The following is a 19,024-nucleotide window of genomic DNA, read 5'->3' on the forward strand; positions in this document are numbered from 1 at the left end:
GCCGGATGACTGCAAAGCCAGATCCACGACGGGGCTCCATGCCCATTGATGTATCCTGGGGAGTGCAAAGCCACAGTCTCTCAAGTCTCTACAGTGGGTGGGTGCCCACTGTTCCATCGTGGGGAGTGCAAAGCCACAGTCTCTCAAGTCTCTACAGTGGGTGGGGTGCCCACTGTTCCATCCTGGGGAGTGCAAGCCACAGTCTCTCAAGTCTCTACAGTGGGTGGGGTGCCCACTGTTCCATCCTGGGGAGTGCAAAGCCACAGTCTCTCAAGTCTCTACAGTGGGGGGGTTGCCCACTGTTCCATCCTGGGGAGTGCAAAGCCACAGTCTCTCAAGTAGATTCAGGTCTCTAGTGGTACTGGGGGGGACTGGTGCCCAGACTGGATGAGTCTCCCCCTGAAAGTCCCTGTCCTGTCACTGTCCCAGCTGCACATGGGATAAGGATGCCTGATGTGGCGGCCCATTCATTCCTACACGGTCTTCGCTCTGTTCAACGGTGCTTTGCCATGGCGGTCTTTGCCCTGTTCAGCGGTGCTTAGCCATGGCGGTCTTTGCCCTGTTCAGCGGTGCTTAGCCATGGCGGTCTTTGCCCTGTTCAGCGGTGCTTTGCCATGGCGGTCTTTGCCCTGTTCAGCGGTGCTTTGCCATGGCGGTCTTTGCCCTGTTCAGCGGTGCTTAGCCATGGCGGTCTTTGCCCTGTTCAACGGTGCTTTGCCATGGTGGTCTTTGCCCTGTTCAGCGGTGCTTTGCCATGGCGGTCTTTGCCCTGTTCAGCGGTGCTTAGCCATGGCGGTCTTCGCCCTGTTCAACGGTGCTTTGCCATGGCGGTCTTTGCCCTGTTCAGCGGTGCTTAGCCATGGCGGTCTTTGCCCTGTTCAGCGGTGCTGTGCCATGGCGGTTCTGCTACGGACATTGGTGTGTGGCATGACGTTCTCTACACTGGGCATTGCTGTGTGGCATGACGTTCCATCATTGCCCAGCGGGGCTGTGGCAGCCGGGGCCCTCCAGGGCACTGACTCTGGCGGTGGTCTCCTGACCAGTGACGATACTTGGGCCCTCCTGGGCTGTGACTCTGGCGGTGGTCTCCTGACCAGTGACGATACTTGGGCCCTCCTGGGCACTGACTCTGGTGGTGGTCTCCTGACCAGTGACGATACTTGGGCCCTCCTGGGCACTGACTCTGGCGGTAGTCTCCTGACCAGTGACGATACTTGGGCCCTCCTGGGCTGTGACTCTGGCGGTGATCTCCTGACCAGTGACGATACTTGGGCCCTCCTGGGCACTGACTCTGGCGGTGGTCTCCTGACCAGTGATGATACTTGGGCCCTCCTGGGCTGTGACTCTGGCGGTGGTCTCCTGACCAGTGACGATTCTTGGGCCCTCCTGGGCTGTGACTGTGGCGGTGGTCTCCTGACCAGTGACGATACTTGGGCCCTCCTGGGCACTGACTCTGGCGGTGGTCTCCTGACCAGTGACGATACTTGGGCCCTCCTGGGCACTGACTCTGGCTGTGGTCTCCTGACTAGTGACGATACTTGGGCCCTCCTGGGCTGTGACTCTGGCGGTGGTCTCCTGACCAGTGACAATACTTGGGCCCTCCTGGGCTGTGACTCTGGCGGTGGTCTCCTGACCAGTGACGACGGTGCTGGCGGTTGTGTGTCGACCGCCGGAAATGATGGCGCACTTCTCCGCCGTGACACTCACAACAGGCTGGGCAGACTTCCTCTGGCCCTTCCACAACTTTGGTGGAATCACAGCTGACTCTCCAATCCCCTTGGAACCCATGTCAGTTGTTTTCCCACCAGGAGTCTTAACACGGTCCCGTCGTCCACTCTCCTATTTTAGAGCCTTTACAGGGGGTGGGCTGCCAGTGCCTTGGCTCCGGGTCCTACTGCCTGCCCTGGTGGCCGGTGCACTCCACAAACCTTGAACAGGCACTGCTGGTATTGGAGGCTTTTTGGCTGAGGCGCTACGATGGGACTGATGAATTGGTGGGGGTGGGGTGGGGGCAAAAAGGTCAACTTTACAGAGGGACAGTTTCTGACGAACACTGGGATGGGTAGTTGGAGGGGGTCTGGGAGTGGAGGAAGAGGAGGTGGTTGTCGGAGGTGTCACTTTAGGTGTTTTGGGTGCAGGTACTGGAGGCTGTCGTGAGGTGGATGGATGTTGGGTGAGTGATTGCCGGCGTTTGGGTACTTTGGGAGGGGGCGTCACAGACACACTGGGAGAGGACACAGGGGACGTGTAAATGGCAGTGGAGGTGGTGAGTGCAGGTGAGCGGCTTGTGGTGCTGGGTGTCCTTGTGCGATTCCTGGTGCCTGTAGATGTGGTGCATGCAGGTGTGTGTGTAGACGAGACTGGGAGGCAGGAGGGAGAAGAGGAGGAGGGGGACACAGTGGAGGCAGTGGATGTTGCTGTGTCTGTACATGGGTGAGGCTTGCGTGAGTGCCTGTGGTGTGTGTGGTGCCTATGTTTGCCTGAGCTACTTGGGTATGTTGACTTGTGTGCATGCTGGTCTGTAGGTGTGCTTGGGATGGGCTGGGGTACAGGAGATTGGGTCTGGGTGGAGGAAGTTGGAGGGGGGAGGCTAGAGACAGGGACAATGGCTGCCATCAGTGCTGAGGCCAGAGATTGCAGGGTTCGCTGAAGGACAGCCTGACCAGAATGAATGCCCTCCAGGAATGCATTACCGTGTTGCAACTCTCGTTCTACACCCTGGATGGCATTCACAATGGTAGACTGCCCAACAGTGAGTGACCTGAGAAGGTCAATGGCCTCCTCACTGAGGGCAGCAGGGGTGACAGGGGCAGGGCCTGAGGTGCCTGGGGCGAAGGTGATGCCCACCCTCCTGGGTGAGCGGGCACGTGGTGAACGCTGAGGGGCTGCTGGGAGGGCGGTGGTGGTAGAGGAGGTGGCGGCTGACCTGTAGAGGTGGGGGGCACAGATGGTGCCGCCACCACAAGGGAGCCCCCATCGGCGGACAAGTCCGTGTCGCTGCTTGGTGATCCGGTGGCCGACGTGAAGCTCCCTTCGCCCTCCGTCCCACTGGTGCATTCAGGGATCAACTGTACCTCGACTTGGCACTCTGCTGAGGTGGGGTAGAGTGCCACATGGCCTACATTACGGAGGGGCCTTGCCTACCTAACTCGCCCTGGCCCAGGGACACCCACAGCCCACCTCCCCCACCCAGACACCTCCACTACGCGCAAAGTCAGCAGAATGAGGTTGTACTCACCCCCTTGCGTCTGCTGTGATGCCCTCAAGCGCCCATCCAACTCCGGGTAGGCCACCGCCAGGATCCGGAACATCAGGGGGGTCATGGTGCGGTCCATGCTCGGGAACCAGTACGTGGCCCTGGATGGCGGCGACAAATATGCCTCAACCCCCACCCTTTTTGGATGAAGCAGGAGAACCAACCATACCCTGGAAGGAATGGGAGAAAATATTCATCTCATATCTGATTGCAATAGGAGGAGAAAAATGATCTTCCTTAAGGAAACAACACATATTACTTCACAACTTAGGTATTCAAGGGAGAAAAGTTTATGAGAATCTGCCAGATCCTGAAAGTGAGGATGAAGATGCAGATAGCGAAGCAGATGTTTACTATAAAACTTTCAACAAATTAGAGAAACATTTTGGTCAAAGAATAAACATTGTATTAGAAAGGCACAAGTTCTTTTGTAGAATACAAGGAAAAACAGAGAAAATTTCTAGTATTAAGAAGTTTGGCTAGTATGTGTGACTTTGGCCCATTGTGTGATTCCTTAATTCGAGACCAGCTAGTTCGTTGCACGAACAACCACAAGATTCAAGAAAAACTATTAGCAGGAAATCCAGACTTAAAAGAAGCAATAGAAATAGCTAAAAGTATAGAACACACAGAAGAGTGCATTAGAGAAATAAAACAAAATAACAATTCAGACACTATCCACTTAGTGAAAGATCACCCAGAAGTACAAGACACAGGAGAAAGGAAGAAAATTCCAGACTCTCTCAATAAAAAGACATTCGAAGAAGAGAGAAAAGACAAATTAAAATGTTTTCGATGTGGAAATTTTAACCATTTAGCCAACAATATCAATTGTCCTGCACGTTCCGTAGTCTGTAGGAAATGCAATAAGAGAGGGCATTATGCTAGACTATGTAAAAACCTAAAAGATGAAAGAAAAAGTGTACATGTTGTGGGACATGTGGGGGAATGTACTAACAAATATGTTTTCCAAGTGGTAAGTGAAGTATCTACTACTGGGAGTAGTTATCCCTCTTGTGAAGTTGTGTTGGATGGAGTATCGTTCAAAATGTATGCTGACTCATGCTCTCCCTACACGTTGATCGATTACAACAATTTTCAAGAAAAATTTAAGGACAAAACGTATGTTATCTTACAACCTGATGTAGAACCTGGGGGGTACAACAAGGATCCCATACCATTAGTAGGAATGGTGAATATGAATATAACCTTTAAGGACCGTTCCACTGCAGGAAAGATCTATCTAACAAAAAAAGGATCTAATTTGTTAGGTTGGGCTCACCAAAAAGCTTTAGGAATCAAACTTGATCCTAACAGCCAAGAACCTGTGTTATCAATTTTGGAAGGAAGAGAGAACTTAAGACGGTATGAGAAACTATGTGAAGAATTCTCTGAAGTATTTAATGATGATTTAGGCCATCTTAAAAATTTCCAACATAAAATCAAACTAAAAAACAACGCAGTACCAGTAATACATAAGGTAAGACCAATTCCCCATTTAATGAGTGACCCTTTACAAGAGGAATTGGATAAACTGGTCAAGCAGAAAATAATAGAACCTATAGAAAGTTCTTTATGGCTCGCTCCAATTGTAGTCACCCAAAAGTCTGGAGGGAGGGGTCTTCGTCTCTGTGTCGACTTAAGAGATTTCAATGCAAATATTTGGGTGGATAGATTTCCTCTGCCCAGAATAAATGAAATGATCAGCGTAATTGGAGAGGCAAACCATTTTAGCGTAATTGATCTCTCCTCAGCATACCACCAAATAGAATTACACGAAGATTCCAAATCCTTAACCTCATTTATAACTCCATTCGGAGCATACAGGTACTGCAGAATGCCATTCGGTCTTGCTTCAGCAGCTGCAGTGTTCCAGAGAGTCATGCAAAAATTTTTGGAGGGGATAAAGAATGTTTTATGCTTCCAAGATGACATACTTATATATGGTAATTCTACAACTAATCATGACAACTCATTAAGGGAAGTTCTGTCAGCACTCAAAAAAGCAGGTCTAACCATAAGAAAAGACAAATGCCAGTTGGGAGTCCAATCAGTTGATTACCTAGGACATACGATTTCCAAACATGGAATTAAACCTAAAATTGATTTAGTCAACGCTGTAAAAGATGCTCCTCCTCCAACAAATAAGGAGGAATTAAAATCCTTTTTAGGGTTAGTTGAATACATGACTAAATTCATCAAGAATTTTGCAGATATTGCTGCTCCATTAAGAGCCCTCTTAAAAAAAGGTACTCATTTCAAATGGGACGGGGAATGCCATGAAGCCTTTGAGTCTATCAAAAAAGCCATTGTTAGTGCCCCTTCCTTGGGAAATTTTGACACCAGACGTAAAACCATCCTAACTACTGACGCCAGTGGGAAAGGAATTGGAGCATCCCTAACTCAAATGGTGGAAGGCGAGGAAAAAATCATAGCGTTTGCTTCTAGAGCATTAAAAGATACGGAATGTAATTACTCCACAGTAGAGCGTGAAGCACTTGCATGTACTTGGGCTATTTCACACTTTAAATACTTCCTTTGGGGATTACCATTTACTGTACGCACTGACCATAATCCTCTGATTTATATATTTTCAACAAAGGGGAGGGAGACCACCACTCCTCGATTAGCTAAATGGCTCATAGGTATGGAAGGTTACAATTTCAAAATCGAATATGTTCCTGGTATAAAAAACTCTGTAGCGGATTGTCTATCCAGGCTACCATGTGTACAGGAGGAGGAAAATGCAAATAAATCTGAAGAGCCTGTATTAATGATTGATATCCCTAGTATTACAAGGGAGGAATGGAACACTTGCATGGAAAATGACCATACTCTATTAAATGTGAAGGTAAGGATAGTTCAAGGATGGCCCCCAAAGTCTAATGGCTTAGATCAGGATCTAAAACATTTTTGGTCTGTGAGACAAGAATTAAGTATTGTTGACGACAAAGTCATGAGAGGGGAAAGGATAGTACCACCGAAGGGCTTGTGGGATAGGATTACGAATTTGGCCCATGAAGGTCACTTAGGTAGAAGCTTAACCAAGGCTAAAGTCAGGGCCACGTACTGGTTCCCGAGCATGGACCGCATTGTGGAAAATAAAGTCAGGGATTGTTTGACTTGTGCCATGAGCGACAAAAGCAAGAATACCAGGTGCGCACCACTATCCCCCGTGAGTGTGCCATCCAAACCTTGGGATAAACTGGGTCTCGACATTATTGGTCCATTAAAACTTTCCAGGTGGGCTGGTAAATTTATGTTAGTACTGGTGGACTATCACTCTCATTGGATCACCATCAGAGTAGTTAGCAGCATCACAACCCAATCTCTAGTGAATTTCTTAACCGATACATTCATGACAGAAGGTGTGCCTAGCACTATAGTAACAGACAACGGAGTCCAATTCACTTCAGAGGAAATGCGTGAGTTTTTACAAAGGTTGTCTATCATACATCACAAAACAGCACTGTATTGCCCTAGAGCAAACGGTTTGGTGGAACGCGTTAACCGTATGATCAAAGAGTGTATGCAAACCGCACACATATCAAGGAGTCCTCCTGATAAAGCACTTCAAAAAATGATTTGGTCCTATCACACAACCCCTAATTCAGTTACCAAGGTATCACCCTTCTTAGCGCTCAAAGGGAGGTTACCAGGCACCAAATTGACCCCCAACTGGCTGGGTGGAGGAGAGCCTAAATGGGTTTATAGAGATAAAATGAAGAATCAAGTCAAAATACATCAGGAAGGGTACAAGAAAAGATGACCAAAAGCATGATTCCAAGTTAGGAAGATGGAATGTAGGCGATCGGGTAATGGTTAAACTACCAGACAATCGCCAAGGGTGTGAATCTAAATTCTCCAAACCTATAAAAATAACAGAGGTGAAGAAAAATGTAGTAACATTAGAGGATGGCAGAACGTGGAGCATGGATAGATTAACACCCCATTGTCCATCTCAGAAGTATTCAGGTATGGATGGAAAGCCAAAGGATGTATTGAAATATGATGGGAACAATCACAGAGCTAGGGCTCGTGCAGTTCCTGTCTCGCACAAAGATTACATGCTCACTTGATTTCCCAACAGGATATTACTTTCAAACATTCTATGAAAGTCTTTTATGGGAAGGAGAAGTGTTGTAATTTATCATAAGTAATGTTTTGTATAAAATGTACATTCTCTATTTTCCCCTTACCTTCATTGTGTACCCACCTGCCCATAGGGATCCAAGTGTAACATTCCATTCCTCCCCATTTTCCCCTTGTCTTCCCAGTTGGTTCCTACCAGCATTCTATAACTGTTCCTGTGACAGTTGACAGCTGTGAGGAGAAATGCTCGCTACCGGTTGTGGCTGGAGGCTGTTGTTAATTCATCTTGCCAATAAATTATTTCTTAAAGAACATCATCGGAGTTAAGGAACATTTATAATAGTAACATTAAGTAAAACATGAAAAAGAGAGGAACAAAATCACTGACACACGTTACCTTAACGTATTTAACATTCATTGTTTGTAAAACAATCCATGTTTTTGGCAGTAATGTTAAGGGCATGAAAATAGGGACAGTTTAAACGCCATACAGCAGATAACTGCCTTTCCTGTAAGCACATATTTCTCGCTTTGAGCTTGAATAGGATATTTAGATAAACTTTGCAAAGGAAATCAGAACCCTACTCATCTTTTGGAACAATTTCAACAAATATAGCAGCTCCACTTCTGAAGGGACTAGCGATCTGCAGCTAGGCCCTGGGGTGTCACAGTGGGGGAGGTTAAGGTGACAAAGGGTCACAACTCAACATAAATAACTCATGATTAGCATTATAACACTTGCCATTACCGAAGACAAGGCACCAAGTTACACGTGCTTGAATTTACTACTACTGTGTGACAAATGGGAAAGGGTGGGATATATGCCTATGAATGACAGATAGCTGCCAGCCCGCAGGGATGAAGGCTCCAACGCCTGAAACCATGATGCTAAAAGTGTCACCTGCGTACAGTGGATACCAACATAGACCACAATGGAAACAAAGGGTTTATTTTAGAAAGCAAAGCCCTGTGCCCTGAGTCACAGTGCAGAAAAGTTGATTTACTGCCTGGCTTCCATCTCCTACTTCAAAGCGAGGCGGAGCAGGCAGGCAGCCTAGGAATGACATCCCAGAGTTAAATACATAGATTTGTTTGGGGATATGATTGTATTTCCAAACAAATCGATCTATTTAATATTTTTTAATGTAGATGTGCAAGAATTTCAGAGGGGTGCAGCCGCTAAGCCCTAAAGGAGAAACCCTTGAGGATTTTTCAATCGGGGAACATGTTCTCCAAATAGAATATAGCTCTGAATAGAGCTGCTAGACAAGGTGACTTATGGGAACTGGATTACTATGCAGCCAGTGGGCTTCTGGTTAAGGGTGAACGTGTAATGATGTGGTTTTTGTTGATTTATATAGTGCGTTGCCCGTGACGACTCTGTAGGATGGTATCCGGCGCTGACTACATTTAATAAATCGTGAGGGTCTTAGAAGAAGTCACTATTGATTATTCCAGGTATGTTCCATTAGAAACAAGGTAGTGTTGTGCACTGACATATTTGACCACTCGCTGAAGGATTGTGATATTTAGGGATTACAGAGGTGCCACACAAATTTTGGTACAGACATTTCTTTTGTTCAATGTTTTCTTTTTTCTTTTGTTTTGTCTTTCTATTTTCTTTCCTTTCTTTATACTGTCTTTATTTATCAAATGTTTTGATTATAGGCTTGTTGTTTTTGACCAGGTGTCTATTGTTGTCTTTGGATCATGTAATCTGGTAGAACATACGTTGTGTCAATCTCAATGCGTATAATTCTGCGGAAGAAGTAGTTATCAATCTTCATCGAGAACAATACAAATTTGTAAACTTATAAATAGAATAAAGAATTAACATTATGATGATTATCTTTCAGTCTCAGGCTGAATTGGAATTGCATATTTTAGGTTGTTATATGTCACTTGAGTTTGTTTTATTTACATAATCTACTCAAAAGGAGCTAATGAGTGCCAATTGGACAATGAATGTATGTAATCAGTAATCGTACCCATGTTTGAAATATGGGATATATGTTACTTGGCAAGTATGGTTTTAACTTTAAAATATATTTTCATTGGAAGTTTTCATCATCAATTGTTCCATTGTTATTCAAATATAAAATAAGATAAGTATAGAAGACAGTTTATTGAATAATTTGTTACTATGCTCTTTTACAGTACCCTTTCAATGTATAGGCCTCATCATTGTCCTGAGGATGGTCCTTAGAAAATATATGAGTGGGACTGAAATGGCATCAAACGTTTGAAAGCTCTGCAGGGTATCTGATTATTGTTATCAAAAGTAGAGTGGGTCCTTATTCTTCAACACAAGGATGGTGTTTTCCCTCTTGTTTTGGATCCTTAGGTCCTCGAGCTTATTTCCCTCATTTTGTGTTTTTTCTCTTAAATTGTGATAGATGGAGTGTATTTATGTGTTTTGGGGGGGGGATGTATGATGGTTTTTTTGTGACTCTTTGCAGGGGCTCTGTATTGCTTTGACGTCTTTTTGTAAGAAAAATAAAAAAGGTTGTTTATGTATTTAGTTGCACTCTTCATTTTTTTTTCTTTTTTTCACTGCCTCTATTTCTTTATTTAATTTTGAAGAAAGACAAGTGAGATTGTTTAACCCATGAATGACTTTGTGTAATCTCTAAGTGCCATTTTTTGATGTTGTGATTTCGGGAGCATTACAAAACATCGCTTTGTATTGCACAAGAGCCTGTGCAAAAGATTAACAAATCTGGGTCTGAAAAATAGCACCTAAGACCGATTAGACTCTGACCACATTAGCTCTGTGACTCTGGGTGATATTTCCTCCTTCTATATCATAATAATACATAAGATATATGAAGAAGACTGGCCCTCTATGTAGTGTGCAAAGCTAGGCACACTGCTTAGGGCCCAGCCAACCACAAGTTGATTTACAGAGTTAAAAACAAGACCAACATATGCTTTAATTTTCATGGTAGCTTGGTCGAGCAGTTAGGCTAATCTTGGAGAAGTGCAAAGCATTTGTTGTACCCACAGTATCAATAAATGGGACCACACGCTGAAAAAATAACTCTAGCCCAAATTACAAAAACATTCAGATTTTTATAAAAATGTTAAGACCAAGATTATCAAAATCGGGTAAGTACTTTTAAAGTTATGAATATTTGAAGTTTTAATAAAAGTAGTCTTTTGTACGTAATTACGGACCACAGGATTCAATTGAGAAAATATTTTGAACATGCATTTAAAATCAGGCAATGTGATTAACAATGTCTCCTTTTGCAGATATGTTGAGGTCGTGGGTGGGCACTATGGACCAGCTGGAGAAGTTCGGGGGGCTTCCGGTTTCGACAGGCGCAGCTGCAGAATTGGTGGTAGCTGGTACCAGGCCACTGTGGGAGACCACTTGGAAAACACTGCACAGGTGGATTTAAAGGTAAGTCTAGTAGGTTCCCTTGGAGTGTCAAGGTTTCAGGGTGGGGGTTCTTTGGTGCAGGGCACAGGGCAGCCTGGAGCAGAGCGAATCGGTGAACCAGGAGCTATTTGCAAAGGTGCCCTTGGAAGCAGGAGGTAGGTCTGTTTGAGGGACACTTGCAGGTCAGCAGGGGCACTCTGGTAGGAGGTTCTAAGGGTTTCTAAAAGTCCCTTGAATTGGGCTTCCTCCTGGTCCTTTTATAGTCCACTAGGGACTGTCCTTCTTGGTGTCAGATGTGAGGTGACCAATACCTAGGGCTATTGCACGGTTTGGCCCTGGAGGGCCCAGTGCCACCAAACCTGGCACACTTGCAGGGTTTCTCCTCACGGACTGTTGGGTGTAGTTTGGTCTGGCTGTGGCATCTAGTTCCTTGATCAGCAGCTAGTCAGTGAAGTGGCCTTCAATGGGTCTTTGGTTGCAGGAGAGTGGTGTCTTCACCCTGGAGGGAGATCTTCGGTGACCTTTGAAGAGTGGGGATCCTCTGGGTGTTTGTAGAGTCTGTCCAGTGTCCACACAAGCCCTCCGCTGCAATTGTTGAGTCCTGGGTGCACCAGGCAGGGTTTGGCACATTTTCTTTGTGCAGCAGGGCTTCAGTTCTCAAGCCGTAGGTCTTCTTTGTTGCTGGTCTTCTTTTGTCCTTGGAATTTAATCTCTTGGTCTATGATGCCCACTAAATACTGTATTTAGTGGGCGTTTAGGGGACTACCTATTAGTGACCAATAGGTCAACTACCTTAGGGTGGCTACACCCACTAAATGACCACTTTGTGTGGGCAGAGTTCACTTCCCAACACCCGATTGGCTATTTCCCTTCTATGCAAGATGGAGGAAAATGAAATGGAGAGGTCACCTAGCATGCAACACCCATCGGGGTAGTGCAAGCTGGGGATGACCATTCTTCCTATCCTTTGTGTGGTTTCACGCTGTTGCTCTCACCAAAAGTGGAGGCTTGCTATGGGGGCGGCCATCTGTTGCTAGCAGCAGGCTTCGGGGTCAAGTTTCAAGATTGGTAAGCCCTTCGAAGATTGCTAGCAGGGCAGTGCACATTCCTGAGGGAGGGGGTGTTTGCATCTCCACCCAGGAGGGGCTTTGTTCTGGGACCCAAAGAGCAGGTTCTCTCACCCCAGGGTTTTGGAATCATGTCTGGTGGTGGCAGGCTGGTTGTGACCGGCCAGCAACCATGTCAGGGTAGTTAGCTTTTGCACGGGGCACCTCTAAGGTACCCCCTGGGTACATTTTGTAATAAATCCAATACTGGTATCAGTTTGGATTTATCATTCTGAGTTATTTGATACCAAACAACCCAGGGTTCAGAGTAGTCCTCATGTAGCTGTTGAAACTCGTACGGACAAGTGCCCAGCACATGTATTAAAATGGCTGCTCTGTTCACTTAGTATGTCCTAGGTTTCGTAAGGACACACTAGGGGCATATTGCTCATGCATCTATGCCCACACATACAAAATAGTGCACCCTGTTTTAGGGCTGGCTGGAAGGCCTGCCATAGGGGTGACTAACCTATAGTGCATGCAGTGTGTAGTGAACAGGGCACACAGGCTGCGGCCATGTCGAGGTTGTTTTTTCAGGATTGCATCAGAACACTCAACCTGCAATGGCAGTGCTGGGTGCTTCTGGATGCATGACCCTAGCTGGTGGCACAATGTGTGCTGCTGCCCTCAGGGTCCTACCCCTAGAACCACATGCCCTGGGTACCTAAGTACCATTTACTAGGGACTTATAGTGGCAGCTAAAGGTTTTGCAAATTGTGGCAATGTATCACAATAGTTTTAGGGAAAGGGGTCTGGCCCAGGTGACCTGGTTAGCAGGGACCCTGAGCACTAACAATTTTGGGGCTACATCAAATAACCATGCAAACAGTGGGGGCTAACCATGACAAAAGAGCCCTTTTATCACAGTATATATGTGAACACAAAACAACTGTACAGTGTTCTGTCCTAATTCCACATGCTCACCCAACTATCCATGACATCCTGGTTTTGTTTCTGTAATCTGAGGTCAGCCAGACCCCAAGCCCCATATTATTCTGTGAACACTACTTATGTTTAACATACTGCTGCTGCATGTTTGACATAATATACCACAAAGCTGAAAGTATGTCTGCAGGCAGCTTTCTGGAGCTAGGCCCACATTGCACAAATGGGTAATTTGTTAAAAAAAAAATGCACAACAAGTTGTTGCGCTGCATTGCACTGGGGAAGAGAGGAGTGCAGAGCCAAAGAGCCAGATTTATGAAAAATGGCCAGATGCGTCTCTCTCTGAATGGGCAGCTCAGCCCCGTATAAAATCCCACAGGTAGACTTATTTTTTTAGCATATTACACACTACACAGGTGCTGTCCAATGCAGCACACATTCAAAGAGTGAAATGATTGGAGAAATTAAAACACTACTACAGCTTTGCGCCTGCTTCCCGGAAGCTTTACAGTTGGGTCTGGCAAACTTTGTAAATCTAGCTTTAAGTCTAAAAAATTGGTTGCCAGCATTTGAACACCCACGTTCCACCTAGGGAATGCCCCTTTTACGTAAAAAAGTACTAAGTATGGTAAAGCACTATTTACTGCACTTTAGGGCAGCTTTCCAGCACAAACGAAGTTTTGGAGTGGGAAGTAAATACTTTATCAAGACTCTGTCGCTTAGCGTCAGCTTGCAGCAGCACAAAGTCTTGATAAAGCTTCCGGGAAATGCCTAAAACATACATGCATACCAATGCCAATCAGTATGCTGTTTGACAAGTGCATTAAAATACACTTCTTTCGCTTTCCAAAATCTTTAATAGTGTATCGAAGTTTAGATTCACTGGCTCAGGCTGAGAAAATGGCTGTGATCACAATACTGATGTTTGCTTCCTTATTATTATTTTTCTGGGTTTGCCAGAGAGAAAGCCGCTTACAAATTACATAATATTCTTTCCACTTTGACGTAAAAACAGATATTATTTATAAAATGTTTCATGCATGAGATTAGCAGTGCCCGTTTCTCTCTGGGAAAGCTGCAGAAATGCGCACGTTTCTTGACATGTAAACGGTACTTTATTTTGGCAGAGTTGCAAATGGAAGGCTGGTTTTCTTGGAAAGCCATATGTTTTTGCTTAGCTTAGTTTAGCAGCAATTTCCCTAGATGTATCCAGTACAAGGGCCGGTTGGCAGCAGAAGCGCCCTGGAATTGGCTCGTGTCTCTCCCCTGCCCCTTTCCCTCCACTTAACATTTTCTACCCTGCGAAGAAAATCTTACAAGGCCGTTTTTCAGTTGCTATTTTCTTGACAAAATGACATTATTTTCCTCAGGCGCTTCTTGCTAATAATTTGTTTTGATTTATTCTTGAATAACCCAACTTTCTTATAATTTTTTTTGCTATTTGGTTTTACAGCAGAGAGTCCTCTATAGACTGTTGATGGACACAGTTTGCCCACAGGCCCCTGTGTACAAACCTTCTACTGCATGTTGAATAAGGACTCTTTCATTGCCTCTATGGTTTTATCTGGCCTGGACATGAGGTTTTCTGAAAATGGAAGGAACCACGTGGGGAAGAGTGGGAGGAGTCTGTGGCAGCAAAAAGCCACAGTTACATGCGGATTAAGATGGAAAAAGAAAAGTGCAAAGTTTACATCTTTATCAGGTACAAATGAGCAGTCCACCAATGCACCTTGTTTACATTCCTCCATCAACTTTGCTCCAATTAGGAATGAGAGCCTTGGTGTACCAAAAAGGTTTTGAACTTGCGAAGCAGGTGTTTAAGAGTGCCGGGTTTGTGAGCAACAAAAACCCTCATTCATACTCTACTAAAAGTACATTATGAGCCATAAATTTGTTTATGACTCATACTGCCCACATTATGACTCTCTGAGATTCAGAAAGAGAGGGAATAAAGGAGGCAATCACAAGGAGAGGTACCAATGATGGTTTGTTCCTACAATTGTAGTTGAAAAGTGTTGACTGGCGGATACCAAGACATGAAATGGATGGTTTTCATTTGTAAAGTGGACGTTGTGTGTGAGGGTCAGTTTCTACTTTGTGGTTGTGTGCTGCAGGCATTGGAGAAGCACCCAGTGGTTGAGGATTCCTATAAATCAAGCCATGTTTAGTCGAGTGTAAGCATTCAACCTTGTATATACATTTAGTATACTTCTTATGGCTTAAAGAGATTTCATTTGTTGGTTGCAGCGTCCTTTAAAAGGTTTTGCTCCCCATTGGTACGTTCTGCCTTTTTATCCCTCCTTTTTCTGTTTAAGAGCAGTGACCAACTATTGTATTATTTATTCTACTTAGGGTTCTTTATTTGTTGCTGTGACAAACTATTTTTGTTATTTCTTTGGTGCTCCCCTTTCACTGTGCGTGTTTTAGGCTGGTAGCTACCTGCGTTTTATTGCAGCATTCCGTTCCTCCCATTTCGCTGACATTTGTTTTGGCTTTATTCCATTACTGTCCTTGTTTACATCCAGCTCCTATAAAAAGATTATTTTACAAAAGAAACACAGGTGATTTAGCTCACTGCTCAGGAACGCCACAATATGCCCTTTCTGGTAGAATGTAGCTAAACCTAGAAGCAATGATGTGAAACTTGCTTAGCCTCGCATCGCATCTCGAGTTTCTCTCTTCAGAGCCCCTCCCTGCCAGCACTCACAACATCACATACAGGGCATTGCTTATCTCCTTTATTGGGGTCATAAATCTTCTCAGGCTGCTCTGCTCCTTGAAATGCTAGGCAAGAGTGCTTGTAGGACTTTTCATTCTATTAAAATTAAAAGAAAAGACTCTTCCAGCCTTATTTTCAAATTTCTGTTCAGATGTTTACACAATGCGAGGTAGTGCAGTCATCTCATCTCTCCTCAAGAGCTTCTGAGTTCTGATGTCAGTAGCCACCAGTGACCACCAAAACATGGCAGGAAAAGATGAAATTATGAGACAGGGTTGACCAATTTATGTGGCAAGAAATGTCCAGATATTAATTTACAATGCCAATAGCTGTACTCAAGAGAATGCAAGACCTATTCCATGGTAAATACTTGTTTTTATTAGGAATGCAGTCTCTGTCTATTTATGGGACTGCAGAAAATGGACAAAAAGTTGCATTTGTGGATAAGCAAAGAAAATGGGAGCCTATGGGCTCAGGATTAAGAGGTAGATTACACATCAGAGGTTTAACAATAGCCCCCACAGCCCCCTCAGTGCGGGGCTGGGGGCTAAATCCAGAGGGCCCCCTCAGCAGCACATAGTCACATATCATGTGACTGGCACTGTGCACAGAAAGGGGTGGGGCTGGCCTTAGAGCTCCTGACTGAGTGGGTGGAGGAGGCCCTCCATGTACCTTGTGGGGGGCCCTCAAGTTTCGTTACTCCACTGTTACTCATTACAGCATAGAATCAAAAAGGCATATCGATCTGCTGTATGCCTGGGGGCTTTGACAGTCAGCTGAGGCAGTTGTTGCTGCCTCCTTCCCATAAAACATGTGCCTTTGCAGAACATGCATCGGGCAGTAAGCACTCATATTTAATACGCCTTAGGGTGGTCTAGAACATAGGGTTCCCAAAATTGGCCATGCAGGTGGTTGCAATCAGAGATTGCTTTCCGACTAACAAGCAATATGCAGGCTTCTGCTGTATGTGTGTATCCCAAGGGACCTGCTCACAGCACGAGCACGAGGGGAGCCACAAACTTCCTCGCACCCAGCATTCCCCTAAGTCTACTGATAAAAATTGTACCTTACTTCTGTGCGTAGGCTTAGTGCCTGTGACAGGAAACAGCCCAAAACATATTGTGGAGACATCAAAATAATCAATCACTAAACAAACTGGGGTTGCAAGGGGGTAACCTGCGTTTTTGATCCCGGGCTCAGCGGCCATCTAGGGAAACCTACCAAACCCAGATATTTCTGAAAACTATACACCTGAGGAAGTCCGGGGAAGTGTGTCTTGTATAGATTCTACAACATTTTTTTCCCTAGAATCCCCACAAACCTCAAATTTAGCTAAAGAAATCACATTTTCCTCACATTTCTGTGTGGGATCACTGCACCGGCACAAATTTCCTACCACTCAGCATTCTTCTCAGTCTCCCGATCAAAATGATACCTCAGTTGTGTGGATAGGCCAAGTGCATACTACAGGGAAGGGCCGAAAGACATGAAGAGATTGAGGGGGCACCAAAGCGTGTTGATAAGCGCAGTTTTTTTTATATGTTTTTAGGCTGACTCTGCTTTGGGCACCCACGCAAGTGAGGTATCATCTCTGTCGCAGGCACTTATGTGTGGGTGGGCCAAGCGTTTGTGACAGGGATGGGCCAAAAATGTGTTGATTGCATTTTTGGGCCCACTTTGATTCCCCCTCAGTTTTTCATTTTGTACGTTTGAGGCTAACTCTGCTTTGACTACCCACACAAGTGGGGTATCATTTTTATCTGGTGACCAACGGTAACACTGGGTGGTAGGAAATTTGTTTTGGCGCAGTGATACTACAATGTCCCCACACAGAAATTTGAGGAAAATGTAACTTTTAACTAAATGTGAGGTTTGCAAGGGATTGTGGGTGAGAAAACATTGGGGGAGCCATGCAAGCCACACCGACAGCCAAGCGCCAGTCCATGCACACTGCAAGCCAAGCGCAAGTCCACACACACTGCCATCAAAATGCCAGTACTCACATAGTCAGCCAAACGATAGTACATGTAGGACTCCAGTTGACAAACACAGAAACTTTTCCTGGTATCTAGTGTTTTTTTGCCTTCCTCATGGGCAGATGAGCAAAAACTATTGCTGATCTGCCCCCAAGGTGGGCAGAAATGGACAAAATGAGTGCCCGAAAAAAGGTGAGCAACCCTTGCCTATGGGACCACTCCATGAAAGTCCCATAAACATATCCCTGGTGCCTAGTAGGCTTTCAGGCCCCCTTGTGGGTACAGATCGGGGGTAGTAACTGCCATCTGCCCCCCAGGGGTCAGAAAGACTGTGCCCATATTTTTTTTGGGGGGGGGGTTGGGCCATCAGCATTGCCATTCTGGGCAGCCCCCACCCCTACACAAAGAAAAATAGTCCATGGTGTCTAGGGGGATTTCTGGTCCCCTTGAGGTATAGATTGTGTGTAATAACTGCATCTGCCCCCAGGAGTCTGAAAGACTTTGCGCTTTTTTTGGAGGGGGATTGGGGCACCTGCATGCCCACTGTGGGCAGCCCCCACCCCTACACAAAGAAGAAAATAGTCCATGGTGTCTAGTGAGCTTTCTGCCCCCCCATGGGGCAGAAAGACTTTGGTCCCCAATTATATGGCGTAGGGGCATGGCCATGCCCATAGTGGGCAGCCAGCACCCCTCTTTTATAAAAACAAATCCCTGGAATCCAGAGGGCTTTCTGCCCCCTTGGGGGCAGATCAGGTGCTATTGCCCGCATCTGCCCCCTAGGGAGGGCAGAAAGACTGTGCCAAATTTTGGGAGGGGAAAGGGCAATACAATGGCCATTTAGGGCAGTCCCTATCCCTAAATGTATTTTAAAAAGGAATCCCTGGCTCCTAGTGGGTTTTCTGCCCCATCAGGGGCTATTGCCCCCATCTGCTCCCTGGGGAGGGGGGCAGAAAGACTGAATTTCCCCTAAAACATTGGGGGTGGCAAAAGCTCTTGCCCAAGGTGCCACTCCCCTCACCCTGGTCTGGCGATGATATGCCCCCGACCTCCTGGAACACCTCTCAGCCTTCCTGGTGGACACAGAAACCCCAGCAGGTCTCCCAAAAGGAAAGGGGGAGTGGAAGAGAAAGAGACAAAACACTGCCACGTCTTGCCGGTCCAGCCAGGTACCCTGTACCTTCGGTGGGGGCAGGTCATTGTTGATAGAGTGATAGTAGAGTTAGTGCACTCAACTTCCTTGAAACTGAATCTCTCTTTCTGATATGGGCACGGGAGCGGTAGAAGAACACCGGGATGCTCCAGCACTTTTCTTGGATAATAATAGCTATTGGCACAATTACTAACACTGCATTCCCAAAAACCCAAAAAGAGTACAATAACAATAAGTACTGTGACACTAGGGCTGGCTTCACAGAGATTCAGTGTTGCACACTACAATTAGAACTGTGGTTGCACTTATCATGCACAAGAAAGACAAACAAGGGCATTAATTATATCACATATAACTTTCCTGCATGCATAGGGTTAAACTAAAAGGAACAAAACAATCCAAGAAATACAAATGTCCACTCTGGGTTTACACAGTTAGGGTGGCACAGTTTGGTT

The sequence above is a fragment of the Pleurodeles waltl genome, chromosome 10 (assembly GCF_031143425.1).
Source record: "Pleurodeles waltl isolate 20211129_DDA chromosome 10, aPleWal1.hap1.20221129, whole genome shotgun sequence".
Classification (NCBI taxonomy): domain Eukaryota; kingdom Metazoa; phylum Chordata; class Amphibia; order Caudata; family Salamandridae; genus Pleurodeles; species Pleurodeles waltl.